Raw genomic sequence first — 11,221 nt, 5'->3', positions numbered from 1 at the left:
CCACCTTTTGCTGAAAACATGTCAACCATTGCACATTGGAAAGATGTGACAAATACAGACGTGAAAATGAGCTCATCCAGCAGCAGCTACAGAACAGAGTCCACATCAAAACAGTCTCGTTAGGGAGGGTTTTGAATCTGAATTTTATTGCCAATACCCTATCTCTGTAATGGGTTGAACCAAAGAAGCCCTGAACTTTGAGGGATTTAAAATGTGGATCCTTATGTTGTAGTTTAGCAGCCTACTAGAATAGCGGGGGTTTAATACATAAACTGCAGAGCTGAAATGTAGCTAGCTCACTAAGTCTTACGTAAGATATGTCAGTGGGCCTTTAATAATCATTAATCTTGGCCTTGGTGCTGATTCAGTAATTGATTTCAAAAGTCAGAGTGCTGCCTACTGAGTCACCGTTACCATTTTCCACCAGCGCTACCTGGGTTTTCCTGGCCATTCCCTTAATCAGCTGATTACCAGGGCAAAACTTTAATTTATTCTATCAGCTCCATGGCATTATAGGCCACCTAAACTCATCTCATCAGACAGAGGGACAGCTACATTGACAATGTCCCCCCACAGTTCACTTTAAATCCTTCAGGATTGTCATCTGTATCCATCTGACTGATGCCAAATTGCTGATGCAGCAAGCTGGGTCACAACTTCATTAGCGATGCCGTCTGCTGCCTCAACTGTTGCTACTTGGCTGCCACTTGCTGTTCAAGGTTGGTTTCCTCTATGAACACAGAATCCTGCTGTTCTCCTGCTGGAACATCTCAATCTAATTCCTTGTTCCACCTATGGACCAGTCAGCTGGTGGCATCACGTTTTGTCTAGCTCCACTTCCCTAAAAACAACAGGGTGCCAGTCCCTCTCAGGTTCCATCTAATGCTAAGACACGCCAGTAATAGTTCAAAAAACTAGATCCCTTGATGTCAGTGTATTAAACCTATGTCCTTGCTTCCTGGTAATAAAAGATAAACAGCTTTCCTGCCTTTCAGTGATAACAGTAACAGTGTCTTTGCTCTCAGTATCATAAAATCAAAATAATGTATTGCAGAGGCATCGAGGCTGGCAAATATTGGACTCATAATTCACCTCTGGTGCAGCTCCTCTAGTGGAAGAAATAGTGTAGAAAGGACTTAAATGTCTTTACCACCACATCCCGTTACCCTGCTCCAGAAGAACAATGGAATGGAGCTGGGAGTGCAGAGTCAGAAATCTTGCAATCTTTTCTTTGCTCCTTATTTTTCCTGTTAGCATTGTCCTCTACTTGTCCATGCTGTTCTGGGCTTGACCTCAAGCTGCTGAGCCAATGAGGTGGAGATAATGCCTCCCTGGAGACTAATGACTCAGACTGGACTTTTTGTTTCCTAGGTGGGAAGGCAGTTAAACCCTGATGACCCTTAAGTACCAAACATTTAAAAAAAAATATCTGTGCTTGGGCCATGGGTGTGTTGGTGCCAAAGAAGTTGGGGGAGGGAGACAGATAATCACATCTCCCATGCACAGAACTTGGCCCTATCTGCATTAGGGGAAACTCACAACAAATTCCCATGCTAACAATTCAGCTCCACCAGTGTAATAGGGATATTAGGCCCCCGTATTGTAGGTGGCATTTAAAGCCCTGTGAGGATTAGACCTGCTCTGAACAGAGTTAAATGGCAAACTGTTTAAAATGCCTTCACCAGCTGGTAGCCCATCTATACTAGGGGCTCCGGGATTAGTTGCTAATATGGTGAGATTGACCTGGCTGGTACTAGAAAGGTGAGAAATTTAATTAGACCTATCAGGTGGCCAATCAGGATCTCATCTTAACATGCCTCGTCTGTTACTGGGAGACTGAGGGTGCTAAACACGGAAGTCTGAAGAAGAAAGACACATTAAAGAGCTATTCCTTTTGAGCTGTCTGGGGAGCAGCCCATAATTAAGGATTGCCTGCACGCAGCAATTGCATCCATTTAGCTAAATTGACTTAGTTAAAGTCAGTGCAAGCACTTGTGTGGATGCTCTTAAATTGGTTTAAGAGTGGCTCATATTGATTAAGCTAAATTTAGAAACTGATTTAATTAAACCAACTCAGTTTCTGTGTTGGATTTCCAGTTTTTGGACTAGGCAGAAGTTAGTAATAGGTGCCTCGAAAAAGATCCTTGAAAATTATTAGAAACTTTGGTCAGCTGGGGCCCTGTGACTGGAGGGCAGTGGCACTAGCTGAAGCGTGGTAAGCATGAGGTTAACTCCATCTCACTTATCCCCTACTCCTGCACTGGGGCTTAGGGAAGAAGCACTATAAAAGTGGCTCCACTCCTGAAGTCCTATAACTGGGTTAGACCCCAAGCCAGGAAGCTTTTGTGTTAATAAAATGTTTTATTTTCTTGTTCCAAATACTGCCCTTTTGACTCTATGGGCCTGCATTATATTCCTTAGGTTCCTTAGGGTGGTTGTTTCTTGGTGCTCTTTCCTCCCGACCCAGCTCAATATCTCTCCATGTAGCAGATACCTTGATTCATGCTCTGGGGATGCAATATGTGCAAAGACTCACTGTCGTACGCAAAGGGGATTCTTTATTTAAGGTGTTGGACACACAGAGAAACCATGTAGCTTCCAGTCTCTCCAGCACACAGACTGATGCGTGCTGCCCAGTGACATCACAGGCTCAGCCTAAATCCTGGCCAATTGGATCATGGAATGGAATGCTGACCCCACCCTCCCCAAGTCACCAATCAAGGAGTCTTTCTATTTCTCATGTATTCCTCCCCACTCCCTTTGTGTCCCCGATTTACTCTCTCCACCCCACTGACACGCAGGTGGAAATTCATAGAATCATAGAATCATAGATTATAGGACTGGAAGGGACCTCGAGAGGTCATCGAGTCCAGTCCCCTGCCCGCATGTATTTATTTTATTTAATTTGAGAAAGCTGCTGCTTTTAAAACACTCTCGCTGCCAAGCACGTACAGCCACTATGTAGAGGGGTGGAAAGGTGAGTATGCCTAGTGCAAATACCCATAATTGCATGCAGATGTGCTCATTCATGGACAAAACTTATATTCACACAAATAAATGTACTTCCCAAATACTTTGGAAAGAAAATGGTTTCCTAAAGTGCATGAAACATAGGAAATAGCAGTCTTGAGAGCACATCAGTGGTCATCTAGTCCAGTCTCCAGTTTCACAGTGATGAGAACCAGCTGTTTCAGAGAAAGGTACAAGAAACCCTTAGGTCAGTGAAAATTTCTTCTAGCCTCCTCTTAGGTTGTTCTATGCCAGTGGTGGGCAACCTGCAGCCTGCGAGCCACACACAGCCCGTCAGGGTAATCTGCTGGCGGGCCATGAGACAGTGTTTACATTGATTGTCCACAGGCATGGTCACCCACAGCTCCCAGTGGCCATGGTTCGCCGTTCTCAGACAATGGGAGCTGCGGGAAGCGGTGGCCAGCACGTCTCTGAGGCCCGCAGCTTCCATTGGCCGGGAACGGTGAACCATAGCCACTGGGAGCTGCGGGAGGCCGTGCGTGAGGACGGTCAATGTAATTACCCTGACGGTCCGCAGGTTGCCCACCACTGTTCTATGCCCTGAAGCATAAGGGCTTATATCCCTTCTAAAACCACTCTCTCTCACTTTCATGAACACTCAAGCTCACATCCATATTTTTTAAAAACAAGACCAAAAAAAGTAAAAGTAAAATATCTGTTATTAATGAAAGCTGGCATGTATCAGGCATCTTGAAGAGCACTTGCGTGAAAGGCAATATTCTCTATTCCTACCTAAATTGGAGATATTTTGAGGATAAGTGGTGTGCGACTGTTGGATGAATTAGCGCTTTTTTCTTAATATAATTATATTCAGATGTTTTCTCTCAGGTAATTTCTCTTGATATACAGTATAGATGCTCTTCAATATAGACAACTAAAAGGTCAGGGAGATCTTATTTTATTGAATTTCTGTAAAAACGGGGTATTGTGCCTTTTTAAAATCTGTGGTAAAATTAATAAACAATAAAAACTGTTAAATGAGGGGAAAATTTCCTCTACTTGTGATTCAATTCCCTGGACACCCACTTACTGAAGATTTGACAGGAGTAACATGAAGCTAGAGTATTCATTGTGTGGTTCAGTTTTTATCAAACATGGTAGGGAGAATGAAGCCTTCTCATTTTAAAAGCTGTATCATGTTTTTCCTGTTTCTTTAGGCATTGCTACAAAAACCTCTCAGTTCTTCTTTCTCCTCTTCTGCAGGCTAACGTTTTTGAAACAGCTTTTCAGTGATTAGCAAAGTGAAAGGGATTTTTGCATGAAACAAATGAGAGGCTTATTCTTACCTGTGTACTTTGTGTAGTAAACAGTTCTGAACTGCAATGAACAGACAAATAATTGTAAACACTTCAACAAATAAAGAGAGAAATCTTAAAGAACTATATTAATATTATCATATAGGAAATTTCTCAGGCAGCAGGCCAACTGAGATTAACCGAATCTTGTAAGAGGCATTTGTAATGTAAATTTGTAAACAAAACAGTAAAGCAACACTTTGACAAATCTTTACATTATTGCCACTATCTGCATCTAGAACTAATAAAATAGCAAACATGAAGTCTGCCAGCAGCCATTCAAGGGTTATGCAAATACTATATTCCACAGCTCCCTGACAGCAGCCAGGAAGCAGAATTTAAAAGCACTACTTCAAAGCTTTTCTGGGAAATAATTCAATGCTTAATGATTATAAAAGAGTTCCATGATAGCTCTAATGCCAAATTATTGTTTAAATTAATGTGTTTCAGTAATGCTTAACACATGAGTCTGAAAGAAATTCTCCTCTTTGTGTGTGTCCATCCATCCGTCCGTATAGTGATGAATAATAAAACGAATACTTTGGGATACAGCAGGGATCGGCAACTTTTGGCACGCGGTTCGCCAGGGTAAGCACCCTGGCAGGCCGGGTCCGTTTGTTTACCTGCCGCGTCCAGAAGTTCGGCCGATCGTGGCTCCCACTGGCCGCGGTTTGTCGTGCCAGGCCAAAGGGGGCTGCGGGAAGCGGCGCGGGCCAAGGATGTGCTGGCCACCACTTCCCACCACCTCATTGGCCTGGAGCAGTGAACCACGGCCAGTGGGAGCCGCGATCAGCCGAACCTGCGGACGCGGCAGGTAAACAAACCGGCGGCCCGCCAGGGTGCTTACCCTGGTGAGCCACGTGCCAACGGTTGCTGATCCCTAGGATATAGGCTTGTCTCATAACACTAATGGGAGCTTTGTACATACATTCCTATGAATGAAGAGGAAAAAAATACCCCATTGTGTCAAAAGAATTAGTTTAATATTGTTATTTTATTTATTTATATTTATTATACAATGTAGTATTTATTTATACAGTGGTATTTTCACCTCCAGAATGAACCCAGTGACATATTTTAAGCTTTCTGGCTGCTTGCCTTTCAGGAAGGGATGATCTCATATTTAAGATGCTGGATTGCGACTCAAGTGCTCTGGGTTCAGTTCCTGGCTCTGCCAGATTTCCTGTGTGATCTCAGGAAAGTCACTTAATCTCTCTGTGCCTGTAAAAGGGTAATAATAATTCTTCCTTTCTCTGGCTTGACTAATTAGATAGTAAACACCCCAGGCACAGACTGTCTCTTACTAAGTGTATAGAGAGTTCCTAACACAACAGGTCCCCTATGTCAGTAAGGTCTTCTTGGTACTACTGCAATACTAGCCATAATCATTAATGGGAAGGGATATTTTGTCCTAAAGAAGGAAGTGGCTCCAAAGCCCTAACCCCAAACTGCTTTATCCCCTACTTTCAGAAGTCATGTTGTCATTTGTCAACTTACATGGGATGTGGGATTTTTGTTGAGAGCCTTATGGAAATTGTTTCTCGTCTTGGATTTGTTGTAAAAAGTATTTTGCCGATAAATTGTGGAGATATGTGGGAATTGTTGGAATTTCTCTCTTGTTAGAATAGCAGGAAATGTGTTTGTGGACATGGGACCCTTTTGGAGGGGTGTGCCCAGTGGAATTTGGGTTTATTTGGTACAGTTCTGCTCCACTGTATGACCAAGGGTTTGGGGCAGCCATATCTAACATAAATTAATAGTGTGCTAGACTTGTGTAGAAAATTTTACTTTTTCTTTGTCAGGGTAGCTTTCTATTAAGTTAATAGCTGCATTTTTTTCTTTGTATTGTGATTAACTTTTTTCCCCATTAAAGCTATTGATATATAAAACCAAAGCCAAAACCAAAATGGTTCCAATGTCCAAAATTAGTTCAATTTATACCGGATATAAGTATCAGCATTATACTGGCACTAATTGACACCTTTGCTGGCAATCTCTGCGGAGACTAAGGATTGATTTGACACTGAGATTGAACTATGCTCTCATTCCTACAGGTCAGGGTTGCGGCACATTGACAGCCTCATGCAGGGAAGTTTGCATTGTTACAGCTCATGCTGAATGTGTCCTCTGGATAAAGAGAAGTTTTCTTCAGATTCCGGGTCTTTGAGGGGGAAAAAAATGTGATCTCTGTCCAAGTGCCATAAAAAGGGTATTTCAGAGGGTGAGTTTATCAAGACACAATTAGGGGTCAGGAGCCCACATGTTGCAACACTAACATGGGGAGATGGAAGTCCCAATCACCCCAATTGTCTTGTATGGGCTCAACTCTTCTTTCTAAATTAGCTGTGTTGTGCATATGAAGTATATTTGTTCAGATTCCAAATCACAGTAGTGATTTCAGCCAAGTTGGACAGCTAACAGTAACGTGAATGTTTGATTTTTAAATATTTTATCTGCTCTTCATCTGTGTTAATATTTACTGTATTGTGCATAGGACTACTCCTCAGCACTCTGAGGGCCAAATCATGTCTGGTTTTGGACTGAAATGCTAGGAAAGAGGGTGCACAGAGCCCCAGGACCCGGTCAGCATGTCCTTTCAAGTAGCAGTGGAGGTCACGGAAGGGGCGTGTCTGGGTGGCTCCTTCCACCTCTCCTCCAGGAAGAGCTGTGCTGGGGGAACTTGTTAAATATTTTCCAAGGTGCAGCAAGGGCTCTTTTTCAGTATGCTTGTCAGCCTGCTCCTACTAGCCCCAGCAGAAGCATCATGTTCAGACAATGGGCCTCCTCCCCATCTCCAGAGTTGGCACTGCCAACTAGAAGACATAATTTGGCCCGAAATCAATCATATGCAGCAATGAAATTTGTTGGCAATCTGGATTATTGTCCCTCTAATTCCAAACACCGAGATTTTTTCCTTCCTATGGTTTCACTCAAACTTAACCTCTCAGACACACATAACTAAATCCTTCTGTCAGGTGCCCGAATTCATGATAAGATATTTATTATAAGCTGAAGAGTGGGAACAACGTTCTTCTATTATTTTTGGCCAAGAAGCAAAACACACAATAAAATAACTGGGATTTGCATGAAACCTTGGATTTACGGAACTTGTGTTAGGAACTGGGGATACACCTTGATTTAGCTCCATCTTGTAATCTTTCACAGTCTGTTTTCTACTAAATTAGTGGGAAAATGGGGGGGGGGGCAAAATGATAGTTCCTAAATTCATAGGGGAGTCACGTAGAAAATCTTCTGGTATCTAAGATCTTGCAAAACTTCTAGCAATATTTGAATAATTTAAGTTTAACAAAATCTTTTCCTTTTTAATTTACACCATTGCTCCTCAAAGGAAATTTGACTTTTAAAAAAATGTCATTCTAATTGAGAGGGAGTCTGTGCTAGGCAGACAATGAAGATTCCTGACGTATGTTCTGTATTTGATAAAAGAGTTCTCCCATTCTCCTGGCTAAACTATATTTAGGCATGTTGAAGTTACTGTTAATTAATTTTCAACGTTCAAAACTGGACAAATACCCTGAGAGTTTATGAAAATAAAAAGAATGCCAAACCACTAGTTTAGACATTCTACATCTTTGGAGTTTCATTGTTGAAATACACTGCTGAAAAAAAATAATGACTTGCTTGGAGTAAAAAATATTGTGTGAAGTTACATTGCTATATTGCAGAGGTCCCTAGAACTCAAAAAAATCGAAGATTAAAAATCCAACTATTGCAATGCAAGACCTTGTCAAAGCCAAGATTTTCCTTTCTTATTAAATAGCTTGGTTAAACAAACTTGCTCTTCTTTTAGTACCAAAGGGTCAAATTTTCAAAAGTGCCTATGTAGCTAACGAGCATAAGCCCCAGATCCTCAAAGATATTTGGCTCCTGATTTCCACTGAAATCAAAGTTAGGAATCTAAATACCTTTTGAGGATCTGGGCCTAGGTACCATTTTCAAAAATGACTTAGCATTTAGGAGCCAAAGTCCAACTGACTTTCAGTGAAGGCCCAGATCCTCAAAGGTATGTAGGCATCCAACTCCTGTTGGAGTCAAGTGCCTAATATATTTGAGTGGTGACAGGTTTCAGAGTGGTAGCCGTGTTAGTCATGCATCTGATGAAGTGGGTTTTAGCCCACGAAAGATTATGCCCAAATAAATTTGTTAGTCTCTAAGGTGCCACAAGTACTCCTCGTTCTTTTTGCTAATATCTTTGAGAAACTTGACTTAATAAGTGCTTGTCACTTTTGAAACTGGGACTCACATTCCTAAGTCATTTTGGAGCACTTGAAAATTGTATCTATAGTCTGTGTAATTCTGCTTGTAATTCTGTTAGTAGAACCTATTTAGAAGGATTAATTGGGTTAATTTTCTATTCTATTTTGGAGAAGTTATGTTTTAGAGGGTGCATTATATTAAGGTTATTTTTTTCCTATTTGAATGGAGGTTATCTGTTTACTTGTGGGGTTTGATTCATTTGGTTTGTGAAGGGTTATTGAGGAATGTTCCTGTGGCTTTGCCAACATAGCTAAAAGGTTTCCAAGAGGTTCCCTAAAATGGTACATTACATTCCTCATTTGACAAGATCATAAAAAAAATGTATGCGACTGTCTCTGTCTATTCTTAATCTTCCCAGGACTCCACTAAAAAGTACCATAAAAGTGGGCAAGAAATGCTTGCAATCTGAGACAAGATGAGAAGTAACTTGCTGAGGTACCCAGGAAATAATCACAGAGGGTTTGCTCTTGCCCCCATTGAACTCAATTTTAAAACTCCCATTAAATTCCATGGGAACAAATTTGGGCCCAAAATTTTATGATGAACTCTTCAATGGAGAATTTGCAAAGAAAAATGTGACTGCTTTGTGCTTTCAGTTACTGAGCACACCTCTCTACATGCTTTACATTTGTATTAGCTTAATTATGGAATTAAATGTGGAAAAAATAAGTCATGTATTTTTACATAAGTACAGAAGTCCTCAGTTCATTTATATATTACTCCAGTAAACGGAGGACCTGATCCAAAGCCCATTGAAATCAGTGGGCTTTGGACCAGGTCCTTGGTGAAGGGTAAGAGGATCAGAATAGGTAAACAGGGAAAACTCTAAACTTGCCTTTGTGCTGAAATACATACCATGTGCTCGCTAATTCGTCATCATCAAAGCAAATCCCAAAGTGATATAGCCTCCTTGAAGATCAAGTGCCATCCAGATTGAGCTCAGGCTAGGTCCTTAAGGTGGTCTGGCTGGATAGTCAGTTTATGGCCATCACTGGTAATCTTATTGCACCACTGAAGTTTTTGGCGACTATGTGATTGCTGACCACATTCCTTGGTAAACATGCTTCAGAATTCATTGGTCTTCCTTCCAAGAAAGCTTCCCACCAAGAAAGCTTCCAAAACCAAACCAGTGCTGATGGAGGTGGTTGCTGGGTTTGGCTTTGAATATCCTAATTTCTGATCTTGTCCTGCCACTTGATATGGAGAAGCTGAGGAAGATGATGAGAACTGAACAGAGTTGGTGTAGCGGTGGCTCTGTAGATCCTCAGCTTCATCACAACATCTTCACAAAGACTGCTGAAGTGCTGTTGCTATATGAGTGTCCACATCTTTTGAGTATCTTCCAGCACTGTCTATGATGCTGCCCAAATATTTGAGCAGGGGGTAACTGGCAATGTCCTGTCCAGACATGTTAATATTGAGCTGGTTGCAATCTGGAACTGGTGTCTGTTTGATGGTAATGGTCAGCCACTTAGTTTTATCCAGATTAATAATCAGTCCAATGCACGCTGCTTCTTGCCAGCCATCAGCTGCAGCAATTCACCAAACTGTGTCAACAAGACAATGTCATCAGCGTATTCGAGATCTCGAAGCATAATCGTGTTCAGCTCAATGCCACCAACAGCTGCCTCCTCGACCTTATCCATCAACCAATCAATGCCATTATTGAACAACAATGGTGACAGAACGCAGCCGTGCCAAACTTCCATGGAGATAGGAAACTGTGCTATGTATCTGCTATGGATCACTTGATTACCTGTTCTGTTCATTCTCTCTGGGGCACCTGGCATTGGCCACTGTCGGAGGACAGGATACTGGGCTAGATGAACCTTTGGTCTGACCCAGTATGGCCATTCTTATGCTATTGACAGGGCCTTTGATTTAGTCCCCTCTGATTAGCAAAGTGCTAATTCTATTGGCTTTAATGCCTCCTAGTATTTCTTTTCTCTACACAAATGGGATGGCAGTTTTTTTACACCACTCTAATACAGTGATCAATACAATATAAATGATCAATGCATTTAGTATGCCAACCTGGGACAATATCCTGCCTTTTACATTCCACGCAGTTTTGACTTGCATCATATTCCTACCACAGAACAAGAAGGCTGCAGCTTTTCACAAGCTTATCATAGAGAATCCAGCACTGAGCCAGTCATACTGAGGCAGCAGGGAATTACAGTAATTGTAGTAAGGTTGGTATATTGGGTAACTCAGTTTAAATCTGACAGAAACTTCCAAATTCTAGAGCATGAGGAATGCAACCTCTCGCTATTCTGCACAATGGCCTAGTGTATCTGTTATTGGAATAGTACTGTTGATGAGCTGTAGGCTTCAAAGTCGTACAAATATGCTGTGTTGTGTGTCCCACTACTTATTTCAGTAGCAGCAGAATTCCAGGAGCCCTTTGTTTTGTGGAGGGCCATGTTCACAATATAAATATTGATCACATAAAAAAAAATAGTAGCACTGTGAGCTTACAATTAGAAAGACCGTGGTTTGTGTCAAGAGCTGTCAAACACTGTGGTTGCCACAGGGATAATTGTTTTGTGCCAGATGTAGCTGATGGATACCAAGCTGATTAAAGGAGACAGGATGACATGCCTTCTGCTGTTTTA

The sequence above is a fragment of the Chrysemys picta genome, chromosome 2, assembly GCF_011386835.1.
Source record: "Chrysemys picta bellii isolate R12L10 chromosome 2, ASM1138683v2, whole genome shotgun sequence".
Lineage (NCBI taxonomy): Eukaryota > Metazoa > Chordata > Testudines > Emydidae > Chrysemys > Chrysemys picta.
This window is presented reverse-complemented; position numbering follows the sequence as displayed.